Source organism: Meleagris gallopavo, chromosome 7, assembly GCF_000146605.3.
Source record: "Meleagris gallopavo isolate NT-WF06-2002-E0010 breed Aviagen turkey brand Nicholas breeding stock chromosome 7, Turkey_5.1, whole genome shotgun sequence".
Classification (NCBI taxonomy): Eukaryota; Metazoa; Chordata; class Aves; order Galliformes; family Phasianidae; genus Meleagris; species Meleagris gallopavo.
The window spans coordinates 5,571,919-5,590,809 of NC_015017.2; the positions used below are offsets into that span (position 1 = coordinate 5,571,919).

Sequence of the window (18,891 nt, forward strand, 5' to 3'; positions counted from 1 at the left end):
TTTCTTGTATGAGTATTTGGTAAAGTCAGTTCAGTTTCCATTTGGAATAGTTGACCATGGCACATGAAGGTGAGATGCAGTTGATCTTGTAGAAGCAGGCATGGGTAGGAAAAGTTAACTAGCTCTATAGGTATGTCACATCCTAATCTCTGCAGCTTGTTCCAAATCCTGGCTAGCAGTGCATGTGCTGGTTTGCAGGTTGGGTCAGATGTTTGCTTAAAATTTTGGTGAGCAACTACAGTTTCAAGTAATTATCCGTTCAGTTTGGCTAATGGGTCTAAATACTATATTCAAAAGTTAATTATCAAATTACAGGATGCATCCCGTCAATGAGTGGGTAGCTGTGCACAGAGGGTTCCTCTGTGTGCTCCCAGCTTGTTTGAGGGAGAATAATCCAATTCAAGCATCCACTTGAGGGAAATCAAATGATCTGGAGACTCTTTAGAGTCAATCTAGTCAGCTTCTGCTTACCTTCAAGCTTGATAACTTAGGAAAATGGCACTCTATCATCATGATCCAGATATTTATAAACAACCATTTTTCACATTTTTATTGGAGATATAATCATGATTGATGCCACAACTGTGGTGGCTCATATCAGGTACTAATCAATATATGTTACTGAGCCGAGGTCACAGTTAAGTAATAGAAGACCTTCAGTGTTCTTTTGGTTCCCTGGTTTTCAGAGAAAAAGAAAATGCACTCAGACAGTTTGCTCTTGCTCCTCCTGTGCTTCCTTACAGCTTCTGCGTTTATTGCACTACTACAGCAAAACCTGACAACTTTGTGGTCTCACAGCTGTGTAGTTCCTATGGTTGTCTCTATAATTGCTCCTTGGGCTTCTTGTTGGAGGTGCAAACATTTCTCACTCTGCCTGGCTGCTGTTTGCTGCTCCCTGAGCATGCGTATAGCCACAGTGTGAGCTGTCATGCAAGTGATGGACCAAATACAAAATGTGCATGGGGGAAGCTGAGGGCCCTGTGGAGGGGCTGTTAGCAACAAGGGGAAGCTGGATGCTTGGCTGTTCCTCACAGTACGATGCAGGAGGAGTGGGGTAAGGCGAGAGGTACGAGGTGGAGTAGCTCAGTGGGTTAACAGTGCACAGACTGGGTAGAAGATGAATGTCTTGTGTAGGAAATCAGGGTTCATTAGCTCTGCTCCTTGCAGAAAAACATGGTATTAATTGCCTTTGGTCTCCTGGGGAACCAGTAGCTGCGTTTGAAACTTTTCTGCTTCTTATTGTGTGATCACTGAGGCATGCTCTGAACAGGAGGATGTCTTTGATGCTGGCAGATCAAAACCTGTAAGGGAAATCTTCTGAGATGAGGCAACCTGAATCGCCCGAGCCACCTTTTAACGAAACAGAGACCTCTCTCTGGAATAAAGGAGTAAGTGTTGCTAGGGACTGGAAATATGAAGCCTGCGTTCTGTAACAGCTGATGCTTTCTGGGGCACAGCCGGTGCCTGCAAGGCAAAGGAGAAATTACTTGAGGATTTCTATTGAAGGTGGGGAGAAGAGCTGAGTAGCTGTAAGTGGGAGTGAAAGGGCAGCCTGACATGATTTGTGGATAACATGAGTTCTGCTGCTTGCAAGTGTGAAATACATGAAGCGGGAGCTTTAGAAAATACCTCTCAGTGCTGGGTAGCGTGGCCCAGGACTTTCTTTCCCTGTAGATGTTGTTATATTTTGAATCTCTATGTTTAATTTGAGGCTTTCCGTCCATTTGAGCGTCGTGACACTGAGGATTGACTTCGTGTGGATGAAGTCTACGCTGAGGGATTGTTTAATCTCTTTAACAGTGAATATATGAGAGGTGGAGAGAGAGAACTTGTTGTGCGTGGTGTTTGCATGAGACATAGTTCCCAGCTGTGATTTCCCTCTTCATCCTCTCTGCATTCTTCTGCTCATGCATTACTATTCTTAGTGATTTCTTTCACCACAGTCACCTGAGATCGGGCTGTTTATTTTCTTATCTGTAAAGGTAGCCAGTTTGCAGATATGCCTTTGGAACGTATGGCATAAATTACTAGATAGTGCTGATGCAGAGAGAAATACCGTGATGTGCAAACCCCAACCTCCCTGAAGGATGACACGATGCATAATTCTCTGCAACAGCTCTTCACCTAGACAGGCTCTGATTCCATGCTGCAAGCCCTGTGGTGTGCAAAACCTTGGGCCAACTCCACAGTGGTAACAGTTTGTTTTCTGTGCTGTTTCCGAAGGGGCACTTTGAACAAAAGCAGTAAAACACAGGTGGAATTTAGTTTGAACCATCGTACTATTTGACAAAATTCATGTCACTAGAAAGTGCTTTGGTAGGAATGGACGGCCCTGGGTGTAAAACATAAGCTATGTGTTGTGTATGTGTGTGACTGAGTAAGCCGTGGAGTGATGTGACTGGGGAGTTCTTAGGAGCTTTCTGATGAAACCTATTGCCAGCAAGCTTATCTACATTCATCCAATATCCTTAATTGATTTTTTTTTTTAACATAACGCAATTGATAACAGTGATTAGTCTGCAATAATTGTGAAACAGGAGAGCTCCCAGTTAGATGGTAGAGTAATAGCTCAGAAGCAGAAAAAAAATCTGGGAGATTAGTTACTAGAAATGTTATTTTGCTGAAAATACAGAAATGCATTAAAACAGACAAGTGCATTAACAAACGTAAAATAAGCTTTTTATTACTTCATTTTTTTTTCCTGTGGAATTCAAAGCTTTGGCATTCCAAGTAACACTGGAAGTGGAAATCTCAGCAGCACTGCATTAATTTCTCAAGCCTTAATGTGCCAGATAGGGAATAAGTTATTACATCTGTTGCCCTCTGGGAGAAAGAATGAAAAGCAAAAATGATTCTCCACCATTAGGATGGAGCCACTGAATAATGGCTGATACAAGCAGCGGCGTGGTGGAAGAAAAGCTTACAGCAGCTTTTGTGTCATCATTAGGGGTGAACATTTCTCTGTATAACTAGTGTAGCAAGATTAGGAAACATGGCAGGGCTTATTTGTTCTTCTCAAGGGGCTCTTTACAATTATGAGAGAATTTCAAATGAGTACCTCGTGCGCAGCCGTGGCTGATCTATGTGAGACTCTTATTTTTTTCCTAAGTTAAATTTACAGCTTGCACAAACTGCTTCAAGGGTACATGGGAGAAAATGCAAGCCAATGAGTGCACTGTGGCTCTCAAGCTGTGGTGCCTTCAGGCAGGTTGATGTGTTGCTCATCTCGGCAGGGAGGGACCTGGAGCAAGGAAGGAGTGGGCTCCTGCCCGGTAGGAACAAATCCATGGGGTTCTTGTCCCTCTAGGTTTCTTACTAACTGTTGTCTGGGTAGTAAGTACAGCTGTGAAGCTTTGTAAGGGATAGCCTGGCAGATAAACAGAGAGGTAGCCCCAGTCTTGAGTAGACAAGTATGGGAATTACGTAGGTGTCCATGAAGGCTCCAGGAGACAGAAGAGGATGCCAAATCCCTGCTACGCTGTTGCTTTTACGTGTCGCAAAGCGTCTCAGCCATTAGGCATCTTTGAGCGGTATGAAAGGCTTTGCTAATACGGTACAGAGCTGAAGAAGATCAAGGGATTATCTTCCTAGAGGTCCAGCTACTGTGCTTTTATATGCTGTTAAAGCCGTTGCTGTGTTGTTTAGACAAGTTTGTTGAAAAGATATTCAGATCATGAAAGAGGAAAACCACTGCAGGGCTTTTCCTAATTATTTATTTCCGTGATTCTGAAGGGCCTGACCTCTTCCTGGCTCCTCATTGGAATGTCAGGTGCTATCATGACATGTGGAGGAAGGAAGCCAGCTGAGATCAAGTATTTAAGGCCTTTTAGAATCTCTCTTTCCTTTGGTGAAAAGAAAATTAGAATACTAAGTATAGATTTTTCAACTTCATCTTTATTGAATCAATCTTAAAGTAGCTTTTTAAGTTGCTTTATTGTAGGCTGCCATTGACTGGGGATCTAAGGACAGCTCATTTCACCCGATGGAGCTGGCTGTTTTGTCTGAGAGTCTTCGTGGGTATTTCTGCTAATTAGTATTGAAGTGATATTATTTTCATGGAATGGCTATGCCTTGTCAAGGGTTTGTCTGAGATCTGTGATACTGAATGCTGTGGCAATTTACTGGACTGCAGGACATAATGCATCAACAAAGCATGTTTTAAGCCTGATGTGAGCTAATAGAGAAAGTAAGTGAAAACTAAAGCAGCTAATGGAAATGTTCTGTTGCTAATTCATTGCAAATTCTATCCAACTGCACTGCTTTATTGAGGCAACCTAGCAACAGCGTTTGATTGTTCCTTCCATTCATTCTTTAATTTTCATGATGCTTGTATTTGGGCAAAGCCAGAGCAGTTGCTAGTATGTAGATTTAGCTGAAATCACCCTTGATTCATCACTGTTTAATTAAAGGTTGTTGGACATCTTGGGTGTAGTCTGTGTGGAGTGGATATACCTTAAACCTTACCCAGCTGAATCTGACTGCTCATCCCTAAATCCTGACAGGTTATGTGCTCATATTGAATAAATCAACATTGTCCTTTGAAAATCAACGTAGCTGTGCTACTGTCAACAGGTCTGAAATGAGGAACCTTCCTAATCATAAGCACTTTACGTGGCATTGACAGTACGGAGCAGTGGTGTGCTGAATATGAAATCGTTTGTTTGTAAATGCAGAGTAAATATGTCTCTGTATTGTGTGTGTAAACATGCAGAAAGCCAAAAAGCTTTCTCACTGTTCTTGCCTCTCTGCTAACTTGCAATTAGCTCTATGTGTTGAACTAACAGAAGACTCCTCAAAAACGTGTGTAAATTATTTTTTCATTCTTGAAGTCCACCTTACCTGAGAGGTCAGCTGTAGCTAAAGGCATGTAGAGGTCGCTGCACAACAGCTTGGGAAAGGATGATAATGCAGGTGTTAGAGTGAGTCCAGCAATTATAAGTAAGGGGTAGATCTTCTCTTGCGAAGGGCAGTCTGTCTCAGAGGTAGATTAATATTGACATATTCCCTTTAGAGAAGAAGCTCAGAAATGACAGCCATTTGGATTTCTGTCTGGAAATGCTGTCAACACCCATGCATCGTGGGGGAAAAAAAAAACAAACTGTGGTCTCTTGGCTGCCTGCGGCTGCAGCCATCTGTTTGGATGGCATATTCCTCTCCTAGCTTGGTTGGAGTGGTTCACTAGGACTTTGTGGGTGCCAGGCAGCAGTAGCTGGAGAAGAGCAGGCCGTATATCTCAACACAGACTGTGTTTTGTTATCAGGAGCCCTCATTCTGCATGACTGCAATAGCACTGCAAGTATCCTTGCTTTGCCAACATTTGTTTGGTACTTACTTGTCAAAGTAAAGGAAGAGAGATGAGGGAAACAATCCTTGTACAGTACTGCACTGAGTACCTTAAGCTATATAGTGTGGGACAATCCAAATGCCTTTGAAGTGATAATCTCCCAAGCTTTCAGACCGATTGTGAAGAACCACTGCGTTTTTGTTACCCAGTGAATCAGCTGGGACTTGTAGTGTAGAATTGCTCATTCAGTTCCAGGATGGAAGGCAGTCAAAAGAGCTAATTGCATTGCTATTGGGTATGGACACAGCACTTTAAAAAACAAACAAACAAAAAAAAAAAACAACCACATTTATTAACCATGTCTTAAAAGTGGGAAGATGAGCAGAGCTAGAAGATACTGCAACTGTAAGATATTTTTATATGCTGTGGATTTCACTTATTTTTTTGTTCTACATTTAAGAATAGGATGATTTTGCTCAGGAAAAAAAATCACCCCTGATTATTAATTTATTAGATATTTAATAGACTGATGTTTATCTCAGTTAACTTCTTTGGTTTTGTATAAGAGCTTTTTAGGTAACAAAAAACTACCAATTCCCTTACGCTCAATCAAAGTAACAGCGCTCAAGTGTCACTTGGGGTATGATGTTACAGAGCATCAAATCCCTGAAGATTCAGAACAGCACGTGTTTCCTGTGCTTTGTGTGAAGGTGTTGCACTCTGGCTTCCACATTCTGTGGAACATGCAGTGTCTCTGCCTTTGAAGGTGACAACAAGTATTCAGATCCGCTCTCTCTGTTACAAACTCTGTGCTGTGTCCGTTTGCTTTCCATATCACAGAATACCACGTCCACAGGTGCCACTAAATGACATAATAGCCGGGTTGTGTGGTTAGATTGAAAAGAGATTATCTTCTCAGTTGTGTGTTTATTCAAGTGTGAATGTAACCAGAGCCTGTGCTGGAACTGCAGAAGGGGGCTGTGCGTTGTCAGACCTTGTGGGAAGGAGAGGTTCCTTCCTCCTGTCAGCACCTTAGATTTTAGTTCTTCTGGTTCTGCTATCTGAAAGTGCAAGGTGCTTGGGAGGATTGAAAATGCAAGCTATCCGCTAACAAGACAGGCTTTTAAGGTTAATGGCTGAGAGCCCCACGAGTTCCCTTTGTAAAACAGAGCTAGGTTTATAGGTAACATCAAGTACTAATTTTCCCTTTGCCAAAAAGCAGTGTTTTAAAAGGTTTTTTTTTTCTTTCAAACTGTAGAAAAATCAAATCTCTTTATTACATGGTTACTGTTCAGTCTTTCCTGATTGTAGAACTGCACCTAGTCTTCATCTGAAATGTGTGTTGTTTGGCCTTTTTACCTAAAAAGCCTCATTGCTTCTTACATGTAACTATTATTCCTTTTTTTTCTCTAACCACATCTTTCTCTCTCATATGCCATGATAATTTAATTATTTTTCTTTTTTTGTGAGATCCCTGATTATTTTTTTTTGACCATGTTAGTATTCGCACTGAACATCACATTAATATTCACATTAATGTCACCATCTCACAAAAAGAAAAAAAACTGCTGAGTGTTCTTGGTTTGTATTTTGACTAAATTGCTTGAGAACTATTAAACACAGAACAGTTTCCTAGCACAAACTACAGATTACGGATAATCTGCCTGAACCCAGCGGCCTCTACAGCAGTGAAATCAGGAAATAGCGGTCTGTCAGCAATGTGTGGACTGGTGGCAGTGGGGAAGCTGGACCACTGTACCTCCAACTCCGCTGCAACACATGCAGGTGTACGTGAGGAAGCCATCCAAGTCCTCCTCAGTGACCTAGTGCCTTCCACATCTCCCCTGGTGACAGGGTGCCTTTCAATCACTATCATACTCAGCATTGCCTGCACTGGAGGAGCAGTGCAGGAAGCACAGTCCACCTGTGCCTGGCTTCCAAGAACCTTTCACCCTTGGCTAGACAAATGATGCCACCACATTAATGATCTTGTAATTTCAGAGGGTTTTGTAAACACTTCCAGCAGACTTTCTCCCCATGATGATGCAAGGCCTAATGGTAGCACCTTTCCCAATCCACTCAGGGTTGACTGAGGGTAAATATTGCAACATGTTCTGTGCACATACTCTTTGTGATTATGGGACTGCGTCTGTAGGAAAAGCCATGTTTTGCAAGCAGTTAAAAAATCTCCTACAGCAGCTCTTCTTTGTCTCTTACGTACTTTGTCTCTAGAAAATAGACTCATTTTTCTTTGGCAGGTTTCCGGCTATAAAAACTGACTGTGGGCTAAAAAGCCAGCACGTCAATGAGATTGTTAATTTCCTTTTGAGAGGATCATTAAGTGGAAATACACTTGTTTTGGGGAAAAAAATATATATATAAAAAAATGTAGCTTCAATTTTATTTAATTTTATTTGCTCCTAATCTCTTTGTAAATTTATTTTTCTGCTTTTATCCATTTTTCCTTTTTGCACTTTGTGAATGTTGCCATAGTTACACATAAATTGCTGATAATTTCGCTCACTAAAGGAAATAAAACAATTTTTTTTCTCCATCTATATCTTGGTAGTTAAGAAGGAAAAAGCTTTTGCTTGTAACAATAAGAGCTGTCCTCCTCCACCACCCACCTTCTTGTTGGTTGTGACCATTGCAGTGGCAGTATTTTTCTGGCTTATTTTTAACTGATGATTCAGAGTCTTAGAAACGCAATTCCACGATCAGAAACAACTGCGGTAGGTGTTAATATTTGAATGGGATGTGGTAAGACCTGGAAATCTGTAATGCCCAACACGTCAGGCTCTGAGAAACCATGCTGATCTCCTAATGTTTTCAGCAGTTAAGTATCGCTGGGCAGAGGTGTGAAAGTTTAAGTTCATTCTTCAAATGTGGGAGGTGTCTCCAGTTTCTCCTTGCTTAAAGAACATGGGAATTTCAGTGTCTGTCATGAAGTTTGACACTGTCTCATCCCTTTGCTTTTGTGGTTTGTGTTTCCTTTGGAAAAGTGCTGGTCCCTATTCTCCAATGTCTGCTTTCACAATGTTCATCTCCAAAGAGAAAAATCAGTAGGAATTTGAAAGTAAGGATTGTAGGGCTTGAAGAATTTCAGCTTACACTTCAGATGTCTGACAGGCTGGAGAATACATTCAGGCATAACAAGAGGAAATGATGCATCTCTGTGTAAAAATGCATCTTATTCTGTCTTCTGTAATACTGTTGTCTTAAAATGAGACTTTTTAAAATAAACACAGAAAAGGAAGCCTCGTAAAAAGGGTATTTTCTCTTGAAGAGGTATGAAGTCAGATGGTAGACTTTTTCTTTAAAAGGAAACGAACGAAATTTGTTGTTTTGCTGTTTATACTCATTTGAGGTGGGGCAAATTGAATATAATGGCTTAGTTCTTCATATGGCAATTTCTGTTTTTCTCTAGGGGAATGTACTTCTGTATATGAAAATGTTTCCTTAACAATAATTCCCAGATGCGTGGCAGAAATATCATCTTCTGTGTCACTCAAAGTTGTTTGCGTCATTATTTGCAGTATTGCTGAGTTTACCCTTCTGGTTTCTGCAGTTGAATATTCTATTATGCTTAATTTCAGTAGTTAGTATGGTAGAGTCGTAACTGTGTTTCACAGTGATTTTTTTTTTTTCAAGTTGTTTTGGGGCATTCATTTGCACAGACTTGTACATTGCATTGTAGAGTGATGCTGTGAAATTCATACATCTGTCTGGATTTTGAATGGGAAGTTATTTTTTTTCAAGTGTTTTGGGTCACTTTGCTGTCATACCGTATGAATAGAACTATAGCTGCACAAGTGTCACTGTGTATTGTTGTTACAGGTGAGTGCCCTGCATGCAGAAGGAGACTGAGATGATGTTTTAGAAATACATCTGTGTGTAGGTGCAAGTGGAGTACAAGCCCAGTGTGCACTTGTGGGTTTCATTCTGTGCTTGAAACAGAGCAAAAGCAAGTAATGCACGCAGCTGTAAGAAGGAAATCATTGCACAATGCAAGTGGATGCCTGGCAAGCCCAACAGTGTGCCTAGCTCTGAGCAGCACTTTGGTGTTGGCCAAAACTTGGGAACTGGCATCAAGGACAGCTGGTTGTCAGTCCTGAGTGCAGCAACAGGCTCGACTGTCTGTGACCATCTACACTTGGCCACCCACCTCTATCTGCAGTCCATCAGCTCACAGAATCATAGAATGGCCCAGATTGGAAGGGAACTCAGCGAACTGTTAATCTCTGGCTTGAAAGCTCAGCCCTTAATTGAGCTGGTTTTGGTGTGACCGCTCCCAGTGCTGTTCCTGAATTATTGGTTGGGCTTAGCATTTACTGAGGACCCATGCATTGTAGATGGCCCTGTTGCTGTTACCATAGCTGCTCACCTGTATCAACGGCCACACCAGCGAGGTCTGTGCCCAGGCTGCACAGGATCACTCTTGTCTTCTTGTTGGTTTGTAGTATATTTTTTTTTGCCTTGCTTGGTTGATTTTCCTTTTTTTGGTTTAAGAGGAGGGTAATTGAGTGACCTAATAGACGGTGTTTTTTCTAAGTACTGACCAAGATGAATGTGCCTTGCACTTACCAATGTGCTCAAACTTTAACTCTTTGCTTTGAGTTCAGTTTAATGCTGCCCGTTCAGTAGTTCCTCCTTTTTTTGCTGAAATTATCAGGAACTTCACAATGAATTCAGCTGAGTTCACTACAATGAATGAATATATTAAAATAACGTATTACAATGAGAGGAGCTAATGGTGTAGTAGTTCAAAGTAAGTTGTGTCTGGGAAAATAGCAGATATGTTACAGATGTTTTCCTTTCCATGGCCTTTTTAAGCACAGTATATCTGAGGGAACTTAAGTTGTTTTCCTTTTTTTCCTCCTGGATGATTCCAGACGTTTGTGCCAGGGGAGGTTTAGGTTGGATATCAGGCAAAACTTCACAGAAAGGGCTGTTAAGCACTGGAATAGGCTCCCTGGGAGGTGGTTGAGTCACCATCCCTGGATGTGTTAAAAAAAACCATTTGGATGTGGTGCTCAGGGACGTGATTTAGCAGAGGGTTGTTAGAGTTGGGTAGGATTGTGGTTGGTCTTGATGATCTTTAAGGTCTTTTCCAATTTGAGTAATTCTATGATTCTATGAAATGCTCTTTAAGGAAAATTGCTGTGTATTAACAGGACATGATGAAAAAAGAAAGCAATAGGAAATGTCTGAACTATAAAGGCTGTTCAGTTAAGAATTATTATTATTGTATGTAAGAATTAAATAAATGAACCACAAATGGGAAATAAGTCCTCAGGGGTAAATTGATGAATCTGTATTCTAACTTTCACCCCTTGTAGGAATTGAGGGTGGTGTTGTGTTTGTGAAGATCTATATGAATTTTCATTGAAGTCCAAACACTTCGGACTGTGCTTTAAAGTTAATAGCTTTTTGATGTGATTGAGCTAGCTATTTTGAGGGGAAAAAAATGTCAGGAGCAATGCTAATAAGTTTTAGGCAAACTATAAATTCAGTTTTTGGAACATAAACTTGAAGTGTTGTAAAGGTAATAGATGTACTAAAGAACTGGTATGTGATTTCTATGAAATGTAAGAGCAAACTTTTCTAGGATGCAGTTCTTTCTTTATTATAGTATCCAAAGCTACATTAAGTTCTAACAAAGCTTTGCATATATTGAATCTTCACTAATTTGCTGAAAAATATGGTATTTCCCAAGTTACTCTCTAAAACTAGACCTGTGGGTTCCTGGTGAAGCAATATGCAATAGAATCATTTAGAAAGCATTTGGAGTTGAGAAATTCTAAGTAGAAAAACATTTATCTGAACTTCTTATGGTCTAATGCAGTGGTCTAAGATTTTCTGGACTAAGTTGAAATTGCACAGTGGTAATGGAGAAATGGGTATGTTACTTAATAGCCTTATAAGAAAATCTGAAATCTAATTTTGTCTAGCTGGTAGCTTGGCAAATTTATAACGTTGATCTGACTTCTGTATTTCTGAAGAACACAGTGAAAAATATCAAAGTATATTACTGCATTAATTTCCTCAGAAGTGCTTTTTCTTCGAGTCACCATCCCTGGACGTGTTTAACAACCATTTGGATGTGGTGCTCAGAGACATGATTTAGCAGAGGGTTGTTAGGGTGGTATGGGTAGGTTGTGGTTGGACTCGACGGTCTTGAAGGTCTTTTCCAACCTGAGTGATTCTATGATTCTGACATACACATGCCAGCTGTCTTTGTGAAACCATGTGAAGTGATCACTGTAGTACAGTCAGTATGAAAATAATAGAGTTTTTACATCATTCTTTTTGTGGCTAGTGCGTGTTACTTAGTTTTATGTGCAGCTTCTTCAGTTCTCTGCCTGATGAGTCCGTATTATTTTGTTCAAATCCATTCCAGTTGTGCTTCGGTCTCCTAGCTAGCTAGTGTATTTTTTCAGCCAGTAAAAGGAAGAGGACAAGTCAACCCTCTTATTTTGACTTGCTGAAGAATTCCTTTTGTGACTTCGCCTCTTCAATATCTGCAGTGCTGGGATAAGAGATTCAGAAATTGCAGACTTTTTGGAGATAAGCTCAGTAATAGTAGGCGAGGCAGTATTTTCTAATGCTGCTCCATGAAAAACTTTCTCATAGAAATACTAGTTTCGGCAAATGCTGACAATAAGTGGGTAACTGCTGCACGTGTTGATGGATTATTGATCAAAAATACTTGCTGATTAAAAATGTAGTTTGTTTTGATACTTCATTAGACCTTCTTGACTGTAATCATGCAAGCTTGGATTTAGGAGCACTGAGTGGGTTAGCCCAGCAGCAAATGAGGTATGCAGCATTCACTCCTGTATTGTTTAACTCCCAAGACTCCAACTTAGACCACTGTTGTCCCTTGTATCTTTTTATGTTTTCCAGTGCCAAATACTGTGGACTAATTATTTTGTTTGATATCCGTGGGAAAAGTTTAAATCTGTTTAGAAGTCCTCCAAGTATACAGCTACTACATTTTGATATGATATAGAGGAAAAGATTTGAGACTTGACAAGATCTATAGGGAGTTAGAGGGATTTTTGCTTAGGAATGGTATGCATCCCTCCTTTTAATCTTCTGGGATTATTATTGCTATTTTATCAAGGTTACAACACACTTGTCACCTTACTCCATCATTCATTAATTTCAAACCCATGATTCCCAGGTTGTCATCTTCAGTATTTTCACTGAGTTTAGCTTCTGTAATGACATTAATTGCAACATACATACATTACTGCTGCTTCGCTAGGTTTAGCAATGCCTTCAAGGTTTTGCTGAATGGTGGAACTTTAACTGCTCTTCCAGTTCTGTGACTCCACTACATGTCTTCTAAAGAACTATCCTTTAAATGCTTAACTCCCTAGTAGATTTGATTGTTAAGATGAACAGATGCATGGTGTTCACAAAACTCTTGTGTCACTTCATGGGTGGATTTGCTACCGTTAGAGATGAAATACCGGTCTGACGTATTTTGTTGAAAGCTGATGCAGAGAACTGAGGACAGGGGTGTGTGGAGATCAAGCGAAGGTGAGACAGCAAAATTACTGTTCAAGCGGCAGAGCGTTACTTGCGTAACTTAATGTTACAAGTTAGTGCCATCGAGAGTGTAGGGAAATCCTGTCTGGCTAGCATGGGGAGCTCAGGGTCAGAAACTGCCAGAAGGAAGTGCTGAGATGCAAGACCAATAAACCTGAGGATGTGGCCTTGCATGCTGCACTGTGCGGGGTGCTCTGAACGTAAAATGTTCACGCTTGGATTATGCAAAGCACGAGCAGTTTGTATCAGTTCTTAGATGTGCTGCAGGTATGGTTTAACTGAGAAACACTTGTAGAAGATCAGACAGATGTAGGATTCGACACCTATGCATTATGCAGTTATTAACTCCCCGTTGAAGCTCTGACTGGGTTACTAATAGCATGTAGGAGTGCATGTGTTGCCCTGGGTTTTAATGAAGAGTCAATTATTACATTCTTTCACCACGTTGACATGTGGATCTTGATTCATAAAGGATAGTTGGAATAACAAGACACATTAGCAGTGTTGTCAGTAACTGCATAATTATAATTAAAAGATACTGAGGCTGTTTCAAATGAATTTTGAAGGCTAACGTTCTTCAGTATTAACCATACTGGTATGATGATAATATAAAGCTGATCTGGGCGTAGTTTCACAAAGCATCGTCTGACTTGATTAGCTAGGAATTAGACATCAGAATATCTGTCTGTTTTAAGATAGCAAAAACTCTGAGGACACGAAAGAAACAAACTTGTGTGTAACCACTCAGAATAGTCAGTAGATAGTTGGGGGTGGGGGAGTGGAGGGAGAAGAACCCAAGGCCTTTAAATGGAGGGGAAGAACTTGGGAAAACTGGCAGGACAAAGAATGCCTGGAAGTCTTCCAACAGATTTTAGTAACATCTGTGTCGTAAACTGGAGAAACAGAATTGCTTGCTTGTCTGTTAATTAGGAAGGCTGATATGTTGATATGTGAAAAATGAAATTTGAATAATAAACCTGTCATGAGGACTGCCAGGCATTTTTCTCCCTATATGAATATTCCGAGGTGAGAAGAATGTCTTTTGTGCTTTGATGAATTGCTTAGTACAGCTCTGGGCTGAACGCTCCAAAAGTTGTTCTGAAAACCAATACTTTCTCCCCGTTCTAAAACTTAAAAGCTTTAGGGAATGCCAGCTCAAGGCTGAGTTCTCAGCAGTCTTGGAATTTCTGACATCATGCCGAAAAGCTCTTTCTTTTCAAGGTAGAAGTCAACACTTCCGTGGCAGGATGGAGCTCTCCCTCAGCATGGGAAGACCATGCTCACTGGTTTCATTTTGGCTTCATAGAGTGAGCAATTCTTTGAGATGGGCTAAAGCTGCTAAATAAATGCAATAAATGGGATCGAACAAGTCTTGGGGGAAAAATAAGTAAGCTGGGCATTTCGAGACCGTTGCCTTTGTAGAAACTGAGATTACAGAGCACGCCTTTGTAAGAGTTTAACTAGCTATAATAGAGGTTAAACAACATTTAAAAGATGCTATTTACTGCTACTGTTGTGATTATAGAGGAATGATCTGATCGTTGTGTTCGGTACTTTTGTGCAGCAGTCAGGAAAGACAATATAGAGTGTTGAAACACAGCTTTCTTCTTTAAAGCAGCGTTCTTTGCTGTTACTGGGCATTTGTATTTCCTGGCCATAAGCACATTGTATTTCAAACAAAGCTTAATGAAAAAGGAAAACACTTTGGTCTTTCTTAAGACGTAGAACTGAAGTTAATCTTTCTTGGATAAGAAAGCAGGTACTAAACTATTTCTACTACTTGAGCTGATGTTTAGCCCACCAGAACCAAGGCAGGACAGGGAAGCCTGTTGGAGGCATTCAAGGCCAGGCTGGATGTGGCTCTGGGCAGCCTGGTCTAGTAGTTGGCGACCCTGCCCACGGCAGGGGGGTTTGAAACTAGATGGTCTTTGAGGTCTCGTTCAACCCAGGCCATTCTATGATTCTGTGAAGCCCCCAGACCATTTCTTCCACTCTTCTGAAGACAAAAATACCCACTCTGTTTTTTTGGTTGCTGACTGTAAATGACTCTCCTGCCTCCATCTGCCTGCACTTGTCTGGGGATTCTTCTGCTGATCTTAAATAACCAGGTAGAGAAGGAGCAATTTTATCCTCAGCACCTTAAAACCTACTATCTGCAGAGCAGGGCGTAAGGAAGGTACGTCTGTGTATTTCATCGAGCGCTTGTTGTTCATGCTTCAGTTAATGCCAGCCATTAATCTGTCATTTGTGTCAATGGCATTTAAATTATACAACACAGGAAAGCGGTTAGGACCTTCCAGAAGATGACAACAATTAGTGCACTTAACTTGTATGGAGAGCTACTGCTTGTTTTCTGAATGGTTTCTCTGAGATCCCTCATACAGCCTGGACCTTCTCTGTATGTCTGTAAATGTAATTTGTAAATTGATTTCAATGAGACATTATTTTAAGTTGTCTCTTCTCTGCTTGTAAGCCCTGAATGTAATTGAGCTAGTTTAGTTGTTGAGTTGTTGCTAGTATATACATACCAACAACTGTGGTGAATTGACGGGATGCTAATTCAAAGTGAGCAAATACTATTCAAAGGTCAAAGTAAGTAAGAAATGATGTGAAATATTTCCAGATCACTGCCTGAATTGTGATGCTAATGCTACTATTTTTAAGTCGTATTGGCTTTTTTTTGTTGTTGTTCTTAGCAATAAGTCTAATTAAAGAAGAATAACCTATTTTGAAGAAAGTTTAAAATATGTTGGCTCCTTCTCACAGGTGACAGTGACAGGACATGTAATTGTTTTATGTTGCGCCAAAGAAAGTTCAGGTTGAATATTAAGAAAAACTTCCTCTAAGAGTGGTGATGAATTGGAACAGGCTGCTCAGGGAGGTGGAGTCCCTGGAGGTGTTCAAGGGATGTGGATAGCTGGCATGGTGGGGGTGAGTAGGGATTGGATTAGGTCATCTTAGTGGTCTTCTCCAACCTTAATAATTCTACATATCACAACTGTGATATCTCAAATATATAATAATGTGCTGTCCTGGTCCCGCAGTACTGGTGGAGAAGCTGAGGAGGTGCAGGCTGCTCTGGTGAGGACTGACCTGTCCTTTCCTGGTCTGTGCTTGGATCAGGCCTGTTAATTCTTGTCGGTGAGGAACATCTGAGAGATTTCAGGCCAGCTGATGCAGTTCGAAAGTTTGGACAGAATGATGGTGATTTATTACACCTCCATTTTTTTCAGCTGAAGTTGAATGAGCAAATAAAATGCAAACATATATTAGCTTAGAAATACATTTTTATGTTGTTATACCCAGGGTTTTCCTCTTTAAATATTTAGAGTAAATGTATTCGTAGCATTGTATATTATGTCTGTAGAAATGCCTTTGCAGTTTGTCAGTGTGTTACAAAAAAAATGGCAAATACTCTTTTCTAATAGAAAACATAAAAATTGAAGGCAGTAGGACTAGCAAAAGTTATGTCCCAAAGAGACATTGCTCCCTGTGTTCCGTATTTGAAATTCAAATTGTAATTACAATATTGTACTTTGAGATCTTTTTAACAGTGACTTAGATCCTTCCCAGTAATCATTTCTGTATAATGACGAGGTACTGCAGGCGATACATAAATATCTGTGACGGTTATGGTTGGCTATTTTAATCCTGGGTATGGACTGCTAGATGAGCGTTAAAATGACTTGAAAATATTGCACGTGCCACTAAGAAATGCCTGGAATGTTTATAGTGACCATCTAAGATGTCGGTTTTCAGGACAATAGAGCTGGCATTTTTTGGAGTACAAAACCATGCACCTCCTTAAACATTCCCGCCAGTAGCCCCAGTGTAATATCTCATGCATGTGCTGTCGTTGTGGTGTATCTGTGAGAATGTACCTGTAGTGCCATGCCGTGATAGTGTGTAAACTGCAGTACATCAGACTGTGACTTGACCTTTTATCATAGCCAGAGGTTGGTGAGATGTACTCTGCATCATAGTTAGAGTTTGGTGAGGCATAAATGTGGTTTTCAAGGAAGCTTGTGACTGGCTGGTAGAGAGTGCAGCAAAGTGGGCTAATGCTGTGAGGTATATGAGTAGGTTTACTGCAATAAATTCTTTGCTAATCTGAGGTATTTCAGTAGTCATGTCCTCATCCTCCCTGTGGAAAAAGTCTAACCTTTTCACTCAAAAAAAAAAAAAAAAAAAAAAAAAACCTTCAAAATATGTGCGTGCATGAATTGACATCAAAGACATTTATTTTAAGAAAGTGTACTTTAAGGTTAGCATGTATATGCGTAATCAGGCCCTCCTATGATATGAAAAGCTGGAAGTCAGGTTGTCAGAACTACAGTTGTTTTCGTGAGGACCAGTGCTGCAAAGCTGAGATCAAGTATCACTAATTTACATTGGACACTTTGATACACTTTTAATAAATGCATCTTGTCTGTGTTGAAGGACTGTAAAATGCAGTAGGTCTTCTGCTGAGAGCAGCGACAACACCTCATATATGTTTAAAATGCTGTTACTTTTCCAGAACCAATAAACTACAAACAATATAAGCATTCCTTATTGAATTTTAAGGAACCGAAGTACCCGACTTCAAAAACAGGAAAACAAAATACAACTTCTTTTGTGGGTGGTAGGGAGCAGGCAGTGTGCGTGCCTGAAAGAAAGCTGCATGGTGGTAATTATTACAGCTCCACAGAGAAATTAATCAGTACTGCTCTAACATAGTCATTTTAAATTTTTTTTGCTACATGTTCCTCACATTTCTACAAACCTTTTTCATTCTAGTGCTTTCATTCTATTGCAGCCCATGCTATTGTACTTGTTTTGGTTCCTGTGGTGTTCTTCCTATCCTAAAAATCCAGAAGCAATTGTTTTAAACAGCAGCAGATGGATTCTGTATATTAGTACCTGGAGGCTTTTCTACCTGGAGAAGAATATCTTGGCTTGAGCTTTGGGTAGCTTTGCAGTATATAAATCCCTACAGTACGTCATGAGGCAGGAAATACAAAACTCCATTCCTTGTTGTGTGACAGCTCCAAGCTGTCCACAAACCAGGTACAGCGCCTTGTGTCCTCACTTACTCACCTTTGGTGACGTATTCCATGTAGAAGAGCCTACAGTCTACTGCAGGAGGTGAAAACCAAGAGAAAAGACTGTGATAAAAATTACAAACCTGAGCCGTCCAACTGCAAGTAGTGCTTACTGATTTATTTTTTGTGTATTGTATTTAATATATAGATCTAGTTCTTAGTACAAAACCAAGTTAATTAGTAATTGGAATGATTTCATTTCCTTTAACTACAGGCATATCTATTTGCAGTGATATTCTTAAAATGAGTGATTTAGAGTGAGTCTACTCTAGGAATACTCTGCTTATAAATAACTCATTTTACAGGTTGATGCATGAAAACCAGTAATCAGCAGTGAGTTATGATATGGTTTGGCTTTTTGTAGCTACCCATTGAGGAAGCGCAGAAAAGTTAAAATTGGTCCACCTGTTCTGAAAGAAGGACAGAAAAAAGAAGCATCAGCATAGGATTGCAAAGCGAGAGAAACTAGAGGCTTTGTCCTGTTCCCAAATTTTATGTTGTTAACCGTATTTACAGAAGTATGTATTTGAAGGATGAATCTCTAAATAAAAATCTTGCATGCATATAGATGTCTATGTAATATAAATCTATGGAGACAAAAAATCATATATAAGCACTCAAGCATGTATTCTTGTGTTTTTGTGTTCACTATTATGAATTGTGATTTTTAATAAGGGAAAAAAACAGGATTAGTGTCAATATCTTGTCTTTTTTTCCCCGATAAAGATACTATTATACTCACCATTTGAGGAACACTGGCAAAGATCGCAGAGAGGCTGGGCTCCACGATCCTTATAAGTCTCTTTCAACAATTCTGTGATTGAAATGAGAATATTTGAGTTGGAGGGGACCTTTAAAGGTCATCTAGTCCAACTACCCTGCAGTGAACACAGACATCTATATCCCAGGTGATAGAACATGAGTTGCACTGTTCAGCTGCAGAAGAAAGACTTCAGCTCACATGTT

At 40.1% G+C, this 18,891-nt stretch overlaps 1 long non-coding RNA gene across 2 annotated transcripts in view; it reads left to right on the forward strand.

Moving 5' to 3' along the window:
• LOC104911624 overlaps nt 1-18,891 on the forward strand; it is a 36,954-nt gene that overhangs the window by 4,936 nt on the left and 13,127 nt on the right. The window lies entirely within an intron of this gene.